The sequence below is a fragment of the Coregonus clupeaformis genome, chromosome 14 (assembly GCF_020615455.1).
Source record: "Coregonus clupeaformis isolate EN_2021a chromosome 14, ASM2061545v1, whole genome shotgun sequence".
NCBI lineage: Eukaryota > Metazoa > Chordata > Actinopteri > Salmoniformes > Salmonidae > Coregonus > Coregonus clupeaformis.
The window spans coordinates 39,629,495-39,645,428 of NC_059205.1; the positions used below are offsets into that span (position 1 = coordinate 39,629,495).

Genomic DNA, 15,934 nt, shown 5'->3' on the forward strand with positions numbered 1-15,934 from the left:
CCATTGGAATTGTGATACAGTGAATTATAAGTGAAATAATCTGTCTGTCAACAATTGTTGGACAAATTACTTGTGTCATCCACAAAGTAGATGTCCTAACCGACTTGCCAAAACTATAGTTTGTTAACAAGGAATTTGTGGAGTGGTTGAAAAACGAGTTTTAATGACTCCAACCTAAGTTTATGTAAACTTCCTACTTCAACTGTATGTGCAGATATGTGTATCACTTCATTGCTCTCTCATTCTGCTGTATGTGCATCTTGCTAGCTGTCACTCAAATGGCAAAGGGTTGAACCTTATTGGCTGGAACTCGAATTGCTATGGCGCTGCACAGCTTCCAGTAAACAGTCACTTTCAAACTATGGATTTCGTGACTAATTGAGGTAAGACAGTAATTCTGCTCATAGATTATGTATGTATAAACTACACATTGACACATCCAGTCCAAAGCGGGAGGTTTAAAAAATACTTACTAGTCGCCAAAGTTCCGGAGAATGTCTTTAATCAATATATTCAATATCTAGGTCTTTACCAGTGGACTGCTATATCCTCTCGACACCGAAGCCGGTCTTACTGTATCTGTGAAAGATGTTCTCTCTCACTGAGGCTGGTCTGAATTAGCTTAATTGTAACAAAGCTCCATGCCAGCCCCAATGTCCTCCTCTCCTCTATGAAAGCCCTTTGAGTGCACCATTGACTGAGTGCTGGGCTGAGGGGAAGAATAGCTCATTGTGTGATCTCTCTGGGTGGACTGGCTTATGTAATGAGAAATATGAACACAGACTGACTAGAGGTGTGACTGGTTCTAAATGGTGATGATCAGAGTGGGAGGCGTAATTTATTAAAGCCCATCCAGCCTTTTAATCTGCATTATAGAGAACCACAACAGCATGTTTTCGGTTATGGAGCAAGAGAGGGTGTCTTTGCTCACATTCACAGTAACAAACTAATGTGAGGTTTATTTGTTAGATTTCATAGATAATAACAACCACTTCAGTATGATGTCCTTTTTAAGTTCATTTTTGTTTTCAGTTTGATGGTTGGGGAAGCAACGGCATACACAAGACACCTACATGTTCAGTAGACAATTATTTTAGACAAACTATTCTAAGTTATCTAAAATGCTTCAGTGATTACCATTGCAGGTTTTATACAAGTACCTGCTGCTTTCAGCAAAAGGTACTGAATATCATGGAACATGAAATGTGTGCAAGCAATAAAGCCAACTATTTTTTCACCTGTGGTCACAAAGAGAACAAAAATACCTGTGGTAACACTTCAAGTTTTTAAGCAATTATTATTACATTTAAGTCATTTAGCAGACACTCTTATCCAGAGCAATTTACAGTTAGTGAGTGCATACATAATTTTTATATTTTTCATACTGGCCCCCTGTGGGAATCGAACCCACAACACTGGGGTTGCAAACGCCATGCTCTACCAACTGAGCTACATCCCTGCCGGCCATTCCCTCCCCTACCCTGGACGACTTGTGCACCGCCCCATGGGTCTCCCGGTCGCGGCTGGCTACGACAGAGCCTGGATTCGAACCAGGATCTCTAGTGGCACAGCTAGCACTGCGATGCAGTAGTACCAACCAACATTTGTTTAATCTCAATGTAAAAGCTTCAGCCAAAGAACCTCTCCTCTGTGATGAGTGCACATCAAATATGGCTGCTACAATACCATTAAATGGTTGTTTAAACACCTGTATATGTACATGTTTTAAATGAGACATTTTTTTAGATGTGTATACCTGTACTCAATACTATTTTTGTGTACTTCAACTATGTTAGGAATCCAATATGCCCACCATATACACTCGAACATCTTTGTCTAGATAAATAAAAAGGCAACAGACTGATTGGCATGGCAACACCAAGCATTCCATGTCACAAGCTTCTTTGAGGACCAATGAGGCAACTGGGTGGCTCCAACGAAAGGAAAGGGAATCCAACCCTGGACTCTGACACCCTCTCCCTAGCTCTACAACTTGCCCCCACTGTGGTATAACTTTCACCTCCAGGATTGGGCTCTTAACATGATAACACTAATATTTTTTTCCACTACCCTCAGCAGAACAATCATCATACCACAAAACACAGATACTGGTGAAGCTATGATGCTGAGAGAAGTAGCCAAGTCTTCCTTTCCTTTTAACTACAGAGCAGGATAGAGAAGACTTGGCAGCAGACATAGCTATGTGGGAGCTGTCCTCCATCTGCCCGCACAGATGGGGAGAACTAGCAGCTGAAAGACCACCAACACAAGCAAACCTCATCTATCCTCTTAACTGCTGAAAGACCACCAACACAAACAAACCTCATCTATCCTCTTAACTGCTGAAAGAGCACCAACACAAACAAACCTCATATATCCTCTTAACTGCTAAAAGACCACCAACACAAGCAAACCTCATCTAGGTCTGCACAACTCATTGAATTCACATTGAAATCGCAATATTGACATGTGCAGTATTCATATCGCAAGAAATCCATATCGCATGCAATATTTTGAAACGCATCTCAGCCACGTGTAACATCCATTTTTATAGTGTACTTTTTTTACTCCTCTTGCGGCTGCTTCCCGCACACACCAAGCCCCGCCCCCTGTCACCCAAGCAGCACAGTTCCGCCTCCTCGCTGTTAGATTCACTATAAGTTTGCATGCTGTTCTGTTAGGACAAATTAAATCAACAGGTTGTTTCAAAAAAGAACAATGCTGCTTTCCTCTTTGCTTCTTAATATAAATCATTATATTTCCATGATTCCAACAGTTCCCCCAATTGTTTTGATCTATATAGCACGAAAAATTGCAATTGCAGTATTTGGGAAAAACAGCAATAAAATGTTCTGCCTATATCGTACAGCCCTAACCTCATCTATTTATCCTCACACCGAAAATAGAGAAACTGAGTAGTTAATTTTTTTGCCACATAGTAAGATTCTCTTGGTAAAGCGCTCAACAGAGTTGTACTCTTTGTTCAAAACGGTTGTATTCCTCTTTGACACACAGACATTGTGATAATCCACACTTGGTTTCAAGCAAAAATGCCCCTGTATCGACCCGTCTGTCAATTAGCAAGAGGAAGGAACATTTTTTCAACAACGCACGGAATATCAATGTGTCTGACCACTGTCTAACTGGAATTGACTGTTTCTCATTTCACAAATTACAATTATCTGATTGGCCTACAGCTGCAGGGGGGCTGGGAAGCCAGCGAGCCAGGCAGGCATAAAGGCAGGATGATGGGAGTGAGGGAGCCCAGAGAAAAGTGTAATTGTTGGGCTCTTATTGGGAACTCAATTATGTTTGTTTAATTATTGGGTGAATTTAAATCAGCGCCACAGCTGTCATTAATACCACTGCCCAGGAGCCATCAGGAAGTCATTCTAAGCCATTCGGATGCTGCTGAAGCCAAAAATACTAATACAACACCTTTTAATTGTTCCAGTAGCCTACTGTAGACACAGGAGAAACAGTAGAAACAACACAGAAGACACAGTAGAAACATAGCTGTGGACACAATAGAAACATGAACACTGGACAGGGGAGAATGAAAACTCTATTCCCCATTGGCTTTTCATTGTCAATTCTGATGCAGGCACAGTAAACCAGACAGACATTGGTTCACTCGGTCCTTTGGCAATAAGGATTTGACACTGACAATGAAAGCACCATGACAGGAATCACTAATGGAAAGGATGGATAACAGCCACTAACTGAAATACAACACATTTCCAAAATAAGTAAGAAACAGAATCTGCAGACAACAAAGACTGTACCCTGATGTATTTAGCCAATTATTTATTCTTCTACATTTGATTTCTTAAGATACTTCTGTGATTAAGATGGCGCCGTACTGTATGGCTGCCATCTTGAGAGCTCTGAACCAACTTTGCTTCAATGCATTGTTAGGAAAGAGCTCTCAAGATAACAATTTCACTTTTTTGTTTTACACCTGCTGTATCCTGTGCACATTGTGAATAAACATTGAAACTTTAAACTTTTAGCTTTATGGGACTAATAATTGAAACAAATCATGCAAGCATATTTTAGTGCCCTGCATACTTTTGTACCATGGCTAGTGTGTTAAATGGAACAGCAGCTACAATGGCTGTGTGTGTGCGTGTCACGTTCGTTCAAGGACGGGTCAGACCAAGGCGCAGCGTGAAATGCGTACATGTTTATTTAAATGATAAACACACGACAAAACAACAAACCAACAAAACGTGAAGTCCTAAGGCTACACACAAAACAAGCCTACTCACGGAACAATAGTATGATCCCCAATCAGAGACAACGAGCAACAACCTTCTCTGATTGGGAATCACACCCGGCCAAACATAGACATACAATACCTAGACTGAAACATAGAAATACTAACATAAAACATTCACACCCTGACTCAACATATAAGAGTCCCCTGAGTCAGGGCGTGACAGTGCGTGCGCGCATGTGCTCAGAATGGGAATTAGGCCTACATTTGTGAGCAATAAGAACATATTAGTTTAATGATACCATTCTCTCTAATTGCAGACAGATGGAATCTTCACTGGAACAAATAAGTGTTTTAGTCCTTAATCACGTGTCAATTAACTTGGGAGTGGCAGTGCAATCCTGATTGGTTTCCACATTATTTAGGATTAAAGCTCACATAGATTTAAATGGATATAAATTATGTTCTCTCAACCCCATGTTTCCTCAACCCCATGTTCCCTCAGCCCCATGTTCCCTCAGCCCCATGTTCCCTCAGCCCCATGTTCCCTCAGACCCATGATCCCTCAGCCCCATGTTCCCTCAGCCCCATGTTCCCTCAGCCCCATGTTCCCTCAGACCCATGATCCCTCAGACCAATGTTCCCTCAACCCCATGTTTCCTCAACCCCATGTTCCCTCAGCCCCATGTTCCCTCAGCCCCATGTTCCCTCAGCCCCATGTTCCCTCAGACCCATGATCCCTCAGCCCCATGTTCCCTCAGCCCCATGTTCCCTCAGCCCCATGTTCCCTCAGACCCATGATCCCTCAGCCCCATGTTCCCTCAGACCCATGTCCCCTCAGCCCCATGTTCCCTCAGCCCCATGATCCCTCAGACCAATGTTCCCTCAACCCCATGTTTCCTCAACCCCATGTTCCCTCAGCCCCATGTTCCCTCAGCCCCATGATCCCTCAGCCCCATGTTCCCTCAGACCCATGTCCCCTCAGCCCCATGTTCCCTCAGCCCCATGTTCCCTCAGACCCATGTCCCCTCAGACCAATGTTCCCTCAGCCCCATGTTCCCTCAGCCCCATGTTCCCTCAGCCCTATGTTCCCTAAAACCTATGATCCCTCAGCCCCATGATCCCTCAGCCCCATGTTCCCTCTGCCCTATGTTCCCTCAACCATTTGTTCCCTCAACCATCTGTTCCCTCAGCCCTATATTCCCTCAGAACCCACTTAACCAATTTCAATCAAAATTGGCCCAAATGCTTATTGTTATAAGATATAATATGCGGAATATTTCCGCATCTACACAAATATGTAAGGGTATATAGGACCTACTGAACATGTTGAATCACTGTGACCTTGACCTTTTGTTAAAAGCCCAGTGCAGTCAAAAATGTAATTTTCCTGTGTTTTATATACACTGAGTATACCAAACATTAGGAACATCAGACATACCAATCCCCCCCCCCAGCAATTACAGCTGTGAGTCTTTCTGGGTAAGTCTCTAAGAGCTTTCCACACCTGGATTGTGCATCATTTGCTCATTATTCTTTTCAGAATTCTTCAATCTCTGTAAAATTGGTTGTTGATCATTGCTAGACAACCCTTTTCAGGTCTTGCCATAGATTTTCAAGTAGATTTAAGTCAAAACTGTAACTCGGCCACTCATCTATTGTCTTCTTGGTAAGCAACTCCAGTGTAGATTTGGCCTTGTGTTTTAGGTTATTGTCCTGCTGAAAGGTGAATTAATCTCCTAGTTTTCCTCTAGGATTTTGCCTGTGCTTAGCGCCATTCCGTTTCTTTTTTATCCTGAAAAACTCCCCAGTCCATAACAATTACAAGCATTCCCATAACATGATGCAGCCACCAGTATGTTTGAAAATATGGAGAGTGGTACTCAGTAATGTGTTGTATTGGATTTGCCCCGAAGATAACACTTTGTATTCAGTACAGAAAGTTAATTACTTTGCCAAATGTTTTGCAGTATTACTTTAGTAGTGTCTTCTTGCAAACAGGATGCATGTTTTGGAATATTTATATTCTGTACAGGCTTCCTTCTTTCACTCTGTCAATTAGGTTAGTACTGTGGAGTAACTACTGATCCATCCTCAGTTTTTTCCTATCACAGCCATTAAACTCTGTAACTACTGTAAAAGAGTCCATGCAACTTATTATTTGACTTGTTAAGCAAATGTTTACTCCTGAACTTATTTAGGCATGCCATAACAAAGGGGTTGAATACTTATTTTGTATTAATTTGTAAAAACTTCGAAAAACACTTTGAGATTATAGGGTATTGTGTGTAGGCCAGCGATACAAAATCTCAATTTAATCCATTTTAAATTCAGGTTGTAACATAACAAAATGTGGAAAAAGTCAAGGGGTGTGAATACTTTCTGAAGGCATTGCATCTACACACTATTAGGATGCAGCATCTGATACTGCAATACAGATATGAAGAGAAAGACAGCTAAGGTGTCTCTTAGGTATATATCTTTGCATCTAAGAACATCCTTCATAGCATGCTGTGGGGCTCTGAGTATGAACTTTAAGCTTGCCTCCTCCCCTGAGTCGCTGCATGGACCAAAGCAAATATCCTTTTTCTGTTGCTCCTCACACTTGGCATTTAAAGATGGGTTTGATTCAGAGAAGTGTAAGAGTTGGAAACCCTTGGCAGAAGCTATACCCAGAATAGACCAGCATAATGGATGCATGGATGCTGTAGAAAGAAATTGTACCGGACACCCACAAGCTCTGGGGGCCCATGCGCCTGTCTGACATCGGTCAATTTTTTATTTATTGAATAAATCATTTTGACAGTAACCCTCCAAAAAGTCATTCATAAACCTTTTTAATTTCCATATGTACTAGGAAGCTAAGCATTTGTTTCTTGTGCTTCAAGAATGTGACTGGTCAAAGTGCTTCAGGCCTTGAAAATGAAATCATTGAACTGATTGAAAGTGAACAAATGCTATGGTCAAGGCAACGACACCGCCAGTGCAATGAGTTTACCTTACTCAGGTGTTCAAAAGCGTATATCAGACCGAGAGCCTAATCCTTCTTAGGTAGTTCTTTATTAGATTTAGTTTAGAAAAAGATCTCTCCGCAAAAGTGACAGTTAAAGGGATGGTTAAAAACAGCTTGATTGCTGTAGCAACATCAGGGAAACCGGGCAGAAGGGAGTGGTGCTTCAAATGCAGAAGTTCTGCAACGTGTTTAACTAAGCCTCTCGCATTCTCCTTAATTGCCGGCCTCAACAAGTTAAGGAAAGAGATTACCTGTATAGGAAGCTCTGGGACAGGTCGTCCTGATACTGGACAAACAATAAATTGGCAGATGCAAACAGTTGATCATCTTTAGCAGACAACAGTTCTTGAGGGCTCAAACAGAAAAAGCGGTTTGCGATTTTGTGAACTGGCGGTTGAGTTGTGTGGTTGCAATATCAACAGTCCCTTATCTCTGGTATATCTTGGCATGCATCATTCAATACTAAGTTTAAATGATGTGCAACGCAATGGACACATGATGCACAATGTCTCAGGAATGACTGTCTGGGTTGTCAATACTCAGTATAGAAAACAGTCGGGCCTGCAATCTAGACCAACAGGCCGTAGTGAAAACATTTGCACACAAAAAATGCAAGGCAACGCCGTACTGTAGCTACTATAGGCCTCTCCATAGAGAACAAATTGAGATTGGCATTAATAGATTGGTTTTACACACAACAACTTTCTATCCAAGCTGGGAGAGAGCACGAGGAAAGCTCTTGTCATGCTGGTTCAGGCTATACAGGACAGTTGTATATTATTTAAAAAATCAATTTGCTGCTGATTAGTATGCTGTTGTATCGAAAATATTTTTTTCAATCTGCAGTGTTTGAATTTCCAACTTCAATTACTGAACAAGTAATTACAGTATTGCCGCCAGCCAGGAGTCTAAATGGACGCCCTGTAACACCATGTACAGTGCATTCGGAAAGTATTCAGACCACTTCACTTTTTACACATTTTGTTACGTTAAATACTTATTCTCTCATCAATCTACACACAATACCCCATAATGACAAAACAAAAACAGTTTTTTAGAAATGTTAGCAAATTCATTAAAAATAAAAAACGGAAATATCACATTTACATAAGTATTCAGACCCTTTACTCAGTACTTTGTTGAAGTACCTTTGGCAGCGATTACAGCCTCGCAGTCTTCTTGGGTGTGACGCTACAAGATTAGACACCTGTATTTAGGGAGTTTCTCACATTCTTCTCTGCAGATCCGCTCAAGCTCTGTCAGGTTGGATGGGGAGTGTCGCTGCTCAGCTATTTTCAGGTCTCTCCAGAGATGTTCTATCGGGTTCAAGTCCGGGCTCTGGCTGGGCCACTCAAGGACATTCAGAGTTGTCCCAAAGCCACTCCTGTGTTATCTTGGCTGTGTGCTTAGGGTCGTTGTCCTGTTGGAAGGTGAACCTTCGCCCCAGTCTGAGGTCCTGAGTGCGCTGGAGCAGGTTTTCATCAAGGATCTCTCTGTACTTTGCTCAGTTCATCTTTCCCCTCAAACCTGACTAGTCTCCCAGTCCCTACCGCTGAAAAACATCCCCACAGCATGATGCTGCCACCACCATGCTTCACCATAGGGATGATATTGGCCAGGTGATGAGTGGTGCCTGGTTTCCTCCAGATATGACGCTTGACATTCAGGCCAAAGAGTTAAATCTTGGTTTCCTAAGACCAGAGAGTCTTGTTTCTCATGGTATGAGAGTCCTTTAGGTGCCTTTTGGCAAACTCCAAACGGAGTTTGGCCACTCTACCATAAATACCTGATTGGTGGAGTGCTACAGAGATGGTTGTCATTCTGGAAGGTTCTCCCATCTCCACAGAGGAACTCTGGAGCTCTGTCAGAGGGACCATCGGGTTCTTGGTCACCTCCCTGACCAAGGCCCTTCCCCCCCGATTGCTCAGTTTGGCCGGGTGGCCTGCTCTAGGAAGAGTCTTGGTGGTTCCAAACTTCTTCCATTTAAGAATGATGGAGGCCACTGTGTTCTTAGGGATCTTAGGGAAATGTTTTGGTACCCTTCCCCAGATCTGTGCCTCGACAAAATCCTGTCTCGGAGCTCTACGGACAATTCCTTTGACCTCATGGCTTGGTTTTTGCTCTGACATGCACTGCAACTGTGGGACCTTATATAGACAAGTGTGAGCCTTTCCAAATCATGTCCAATCGTTTGAATTTACTACAGGTGGACTCCAATCAAGTCGTAGAAACAACTCAAGGATGATCAATGGAAACAGGATGCACCTGAGCTCAATTTCGTATTTCTTTTTTTTTACTTGTAATACATTTGCTAAATTTTCTAACAACCTGTTTACGCTTTGTCATTATGGGGTATTGTTTGCAGATTGATGAGGGACGTTTTTAATTTAATCCTTTTTAGAATAAGGCTGTAATGAAATGTTTTGGGCTACATGCCCTGGCACCACAGAAAGTATATCATCGATTCGATAGGCAGCTGCATAGACATGTTGCAATTTCAGCACCATGGACAGCGATTGGTAGTCTATACTTTGTGAGTGGCTGGCTGACACATTCGATTTCTTTTTATTTTAGGGGGGGCGAACTCTGACTTTGTGGGGGTACAGAGAAACTGCGTTAAGCCAGTGCTCTCATCCCACTAATAAGAAGTCATTAGCATGACCCTCCTCGTTCCCTAACATTGGGAGGAGAAAATGTGGATAAAAATAACCCCAGAGACCCTTAAGGCAAATGTTTGTTATAGAGATACTGTACTGTATATTCCTTACAAAATGATTTATTTGAAGCACACTATAGTATGCCACTACACTTGGATCAGAGAAGCAGAAATTATACCAAATGGGGGATGATGAACTAATCCCATGACTGTTGTGAAGATCAAATAAAACAAAACACTTTAACAAATATAAAAATAATAACACCACATACTACACTTTTAATGATCTGATCTTAGAAAGTTTCCTAAGAAAATATCAAAAAGAAGATACATTAAAGTGGGCCTATGTTTCCAATGATTATTTGCTGAAAGATGGATGGTCTTCATTCATCCTCATCCTTCCTAACTTTTTATTGCGGTTCAGTTTAAGTGTTCTCTGGGTTTTCTGTCTACACAAGCAGTAATATACTGTTGTGAATCCGAGGAGAATTAAAGCTAATCCAAAGCACCTGTCCAACTATTGTACATCATATTTGATTTATGCCTTTTTTTTCTCTCCATTTCCTCCAGGTTTATGGCACAATCAATCGCCCGGTTAGCTCAGGCATGATCAAACAGAGCTGATAAGACAAATGTTCTTTGTCACTGAGCAGTATATAACTGGGCTTTTTTAGCCCTCCATCGATTGCTGATTTTCTCTGCTCAGCACTGCTATTCAAAGCAAACTGTATGTAGTCGGAATCTATCTTGCCGGATAAGACTTCCGACGACCAAACTGCTGACTTGTTGCTCGCCCACTGTCACTTAACATTTATCTGAGTCTGGTATCATTTCTGTGCTCAATGAGCATGCAGACTTTCGAATAGAGGACGCACAGATAACACTCCTACTGTATGCAGCCTGCCTTGGGCAGCCAAACAGAAACAGTGTGATAAGATCTGCATAATTAATATATTCATCATAAACATTAATGAAGACAGGCAAGGTCTAAGTTCAACACTAGTGCTTTGTTGTGCCGGAGGATTGTCTCCAGAGCTTTTCTCCACAGACCAGAATAGAAGCCTGGCTACCGCTGCAAGCGATTGCACTTTAACTCCCTCCACTGGTGATGAGCAAAAAGCCAAGCTACCACAGGAGCATGATAATCAGTAACATTGTACATTTTAAATGTGCCTCTTACTCTATCTCTCGGCAGGGAAACAGAGGGTTGTGTAGGTAGGAAGATTTGCATGAGCATGAGTTTATGTGTTTCAGTTTTTTATGTTTTCTATCCTCGGATATTGGGAAATGGAAATCTTGTGTGGCTTTCTCCGCGTGTGGCGCAGACAAATCAGTGCAGGGTCTACAGAGCATTTATCAAACAGATTGAGAATATGACAGAACAAACCATGGTGACCCCAAAGGGATGAACAAGACTGTGTGTGGAAGACTGGTAGAATATTCCAGGGCAACCACATAGCACCACCTCTATACTGTATCATCATTGTGCATTGCATACATCCACTGTCATTAGCTAATGACCTCTGATTGTACATTTAATAATATAATCCTAAAATCAGCTTGAAATGATGGAGGAAACCAGAGACTGTTCAAAAGTCCTCAGTTACACTTTTCTTTCAAGAAGCTGTTCATCACACTGTCAGTTTCTTTATTACAGTGGCCCAAGAGAAACACAATGGTACAGCTTTTGGTGGATCTGGCTATTGGTATTGTGTACACCTGAACAGTGTTTGGCAGCTCTGTTTGTTTGAATACATTATCTGATTGATGATGCAAATGAGTGAAATACCTCTATTTGAATGCAGAATAATGAGGAGTAATGGGGAAGTTCTCTAACACAATCACCGATGGGCGCAACGGGGAACTAAATCCCCAGGATTGAAACATTATGTAAATGATTAATTACCACATAGACTAACATCATCTTGTTGTTTGGCTACCCATTGGCACACTGGTAAATATGAATTATTCACGGAGAACAAAAATAAATGGTCCTGAGCTCTAGAGTAATAAGCTGAGGTAAAAAAAAAAGAAAAGCACCACTTAATGATGTCAATGTTTTTAACCTAACCTAATGAATGAGTCTATTTCTAAGTGTCATTAATGAAAAAAAGTCCACAAGGAATAGGTTTCTATATTTTAACATATAGCACAGACATACAGTAGGGAAAAAAATGTATTTAGTCAGCCACCAATTGTGCAAGTTCTCCCACTTAAAAAGATGAGAGAGGCCTGTAATTTTCATCATAGGTACACGTCAACTATGACAGACAAATTGAGGAAAAAAAATCCAGAAAATCACATTGTAGGATTTTTAATGAATTGATTTGAAATTATGGTGGAAAATAAGTATTTGGTCACCTACAAACAAGCAAGATTTCTGGCTCTCACAGACCTGTAACTTCTTCTTTAAGAGGCTCCTCTGTCCTCCACTCGTTACCTGTATTAATGGCACCTGTTTGAACTTGTTATCAGTATAAAAGACACCTGTCCACAACCTCAAACAGTCACACTCCAAACTCCACTATGGCCAAGACCAAAGAGCTGTCAAAGGACACCAGAAACAAAATTGTAGACCTGCACCAGGCTGGGAAGACTGAATCTGCAATAGGTAAGCAGCTTGGTTTGAAGAAATCAACTGTGGGAGAAATTATTAGGAAATGGAAGACATACAAGACCACTGATAATCTCCCTCGATCTGGGGCTCCACGCAAGATCTCACCCCGTGGGGTCAAAATGATCACAAGAACGGTGAGCAAAAATCCCAGAACCACACAGGGGGACCTAGTGAATGACCTGCAGAGAGCTGGGACCAAAGTAACAAAGCCTACCATCAGTAACACAAATCCTGCAGTGCCAGACGTGTCCCCCTGCTTAAGCCAGGACATGTCCAGGCCCGTCTGAAGTTTGCTAGAGTGCATTTGGATGATCCAGAAGAGGATTGGGAGAATGTCATATGGTCAGATGAAACCAAAATAGAACTTTTTGGTAAAAACTCAACTCGTCGTGTTTGGAGGACAAAGAATGCTGAGTTGCATCCAAAGAACACCATACCTACTGTGAAGCATGGGAGTGGAAACATCATGCTTTGGGGCTGTTTTTCTGCAAAGGGACCAGGACGACTGATCCGTGTAAAGGAAAGAATGAATGGGGCCATGTATCGTGAGATTTTGAGTGAAAACCTCCTTCCATCAGCAAGGGCATTGAAGATGAAACGTGGCTTGGTCTTTCAGCATGACAATGATCCCAAATACACCGCCCGGGCAACGAAGGAGTGGCTTCGTAAGAAGCATTTCAAGGTCCTGGAGTGGCCTAGCCAGTCTCCAGATCTCAACCCCATAGAAAATCTTTGGAGGGAGTTGAAAGTCCGTGTTGCCCAGCGACAGCCCCAAAACATCACTGCTCTAGAGGAGATCTGCATGGAGGAATGGGCCAAAATACCAGCAACAGTGTGTGAAAACCTTGTGAAGACTTACAGAAAACGTTTGACCTGTGTCATTGCCAACAAATGGTATATAACAAAGTATTGATAAACTTTTGTTATTGACCAAATACTTATTTTCCACCATAATTTGCAAATAAATTCATAAAAAATCCTACAATGTGATTTTCTGGATTTTTTTTTCCTCATTTTGTCTGTCATAGTTGACGTGTACCTATGATGAAAATTACAGGCCTCTCTCATCTTTTTAAGTGGGAGAACTTGCACAATTGGTGGCTGACTAAATACTTTTTTTCCCCACTGTATTTTGCCTTGTTATTTTCAGCCATTTTACACACATTCATTGATCACTGTATGGTTAGCAAGCTAGCTTCTAACCGAAGTCACACTTTATGGATGGATGGATCTACTTAGTAGGTGAAATAGAGAGAATGTTATCTACATTTTCAGACTTTGGAAAACCTTTGAAAGCATGGCTCATGCTAATGACACAGGGTCACAGGGGAGAAGGGAATTGAGAGGCTGGGAGGTATAATGAATCCTAAGACCGATTATTTTCTACCTTCAGACTCACAGCCAACCTATATCCACATCGCACACAGCACGAAGGTGGTGCCTAAAATTAACCAAACGCTATCTCAGAACTGAAAAATATGACTCTATATCTCCAGCCTCTTTCAGCATACATCCACATCAGACAACACGAAGGTGGTGCCTAAAATTAACCAAATTATATCTCACAGTCACAACAGAGAAAGCACCAACAGAGTTATTTCGTAATGGTGTGAGATTTCTGTACACACTGTAAATCCTCCGAAAGGGTATGCCCTAGTACACCCCCTCACCAGATTGTAATATCATGCCAATATCTAACAGCAAACCCCCAACTCTCTGGTCCATGGACAATATGCTCAGCAACTTTGACAAATTAGACACCTGAGATCTATGACAATAACCTTCGCTGGGTGATGCTGTCTATAGGAACAGCAGATATATAGCCATATATTTCCCAAAAAGAATAGCATGAGATAAGCATATTATTTCTGGAGAGATACATCACACCATATCATCCTTATCTGACAATCACAGCATTAAAACAATTATTGGATGTATACACAGTCATTTTCTTAGTAAACAGCAATAATACTTGGCTTAGATTTGATTAGAGGAAATAAAACAAAAATACAATGATAGCAGTGGTTTAGGTTCAGACAACAATGTGATCAAGACTCAGTGACTAGGTGGTTAATGGATCTGCGGTTAAAAGGAGCTTTTGATATGACACACTACAACTTTTCACACATACACAGCAGGTGAAACATTAAGTTCCTTTGATTATTTTCTGAATATTTCTTTTAAATATTTGACATTAATGACAACCCCAGCTTTTCTTGCTAAGTGATCCATTCACAAGCCTCAGAATCCAGTGTGACATTGGCTAGTTGTGACACTTGAATGAGTGGGAAAACACTAAAAGGGGAATTCTTCTAATAATTAGGGACACATAGTGATATTATGCTCAGTGTTCCTCCAAAACAGCTTAGTTATGGGTTTGTTACATATTGTATACTCGGCACACAGATAAAAGCTATACATCTATACAATACATGCTACACGTGATCAATTGAAAATGTAATTTATTTTTAGATAAGGTTATGTAGTGATAAAGATGATAATTTTTTCATTTTTATTCCATTTTCCATATAGTAAAATATAGGGTAACTAGGTACGGAACAGTATACTGGGTTTATTGAACAATACCGTTTTTTGTGATATGCAATGTGCTTGCCATTAAAGTCTGCGGTACTTTTCAATTTCAGAATTACTCATTTTCCTGTGAAATTGTATCAATATCAATTAATTTAACATGTGAAATTGCTATAGTGCTTGATGAAACTGTTTCTAACAACATCAGAGGGGTTTAGTTTCCTGATGTTGTCTGCTGTTTAGTCCCTGCTGAGGGGTCATTAGATGGATATTGTTGTGGCCCTTCTGCTCAGCAGGATAATGTTTTGATTTATATATTTGTTACCTTACCCACGTCAACCAAACCCCCACCAGGAATGGAGCTATACCTGCCATCAATTTCATATATGTTTTTAAAACATGCAGTCTAACTTACCCAATTTCCCTCGGTTTATCTCTCTCTTCCCTCTGGTACCAATCCCTTCCCTCGCTGTACACTGATCTCCAAGAGGCTTCTCTCTCACTCTCCAAGCGTCTTTTGCCAACTGTATTGATCTCTCAGCCAAGTATGTATGTAGCCCTGTATTGTTACTACTGCTGATAAGATGAGAGCTCTCCTCTCTCCCTGCCTCTCACGGCTGCAGTGTGGAAGCAATTTGTGCTTCTCGATCTTGCTCTCTCTCTCCCCGCCTCTCTCTCTGCCTCTCTCTCTGCCTCTCTCTCTGCCTCTCTCTCTGCCTCTCTCTCTCTCTCTCTCTCTCTCTCTCTCTCTCTCTCTCTCTCTCTCTCTCTCTCTCTCTCTCTCTCTCTCTCTCTCATTGTGCTGTATTGATCTCTCTGTGCTGTTCCTCTACTAGTGCAGCCCCTAGTGGGCGTTCCAGACACTACTTGTAGCAGTCTCACTGTGATTGTCCCAGC

At 41.5% G+C, this 15,934-nt stretch overlaps 1 protein-coding gene across 1 annotated transcript in view; it reads right to left on the reverse strand.

Moving 5' to 3' along the window:
* Positions 1-15,695, reverse strand: part of LOC121580913 (tenascin-R-like) — a 184,663-nt gene extending 168,968 nt beyond the window's left edge. The window contains exon 1 of the mRNA XM_041896100.1: positions 15,453-15,695. The gene's annotated coding sequence lies outside the window, so the exon portion shown is untranslated. The remainder of the gene's footprint in view (positions 1-15,452) is intronic.
* Positions 15,696-15,934: the final 239 nt, after the last annotated feature.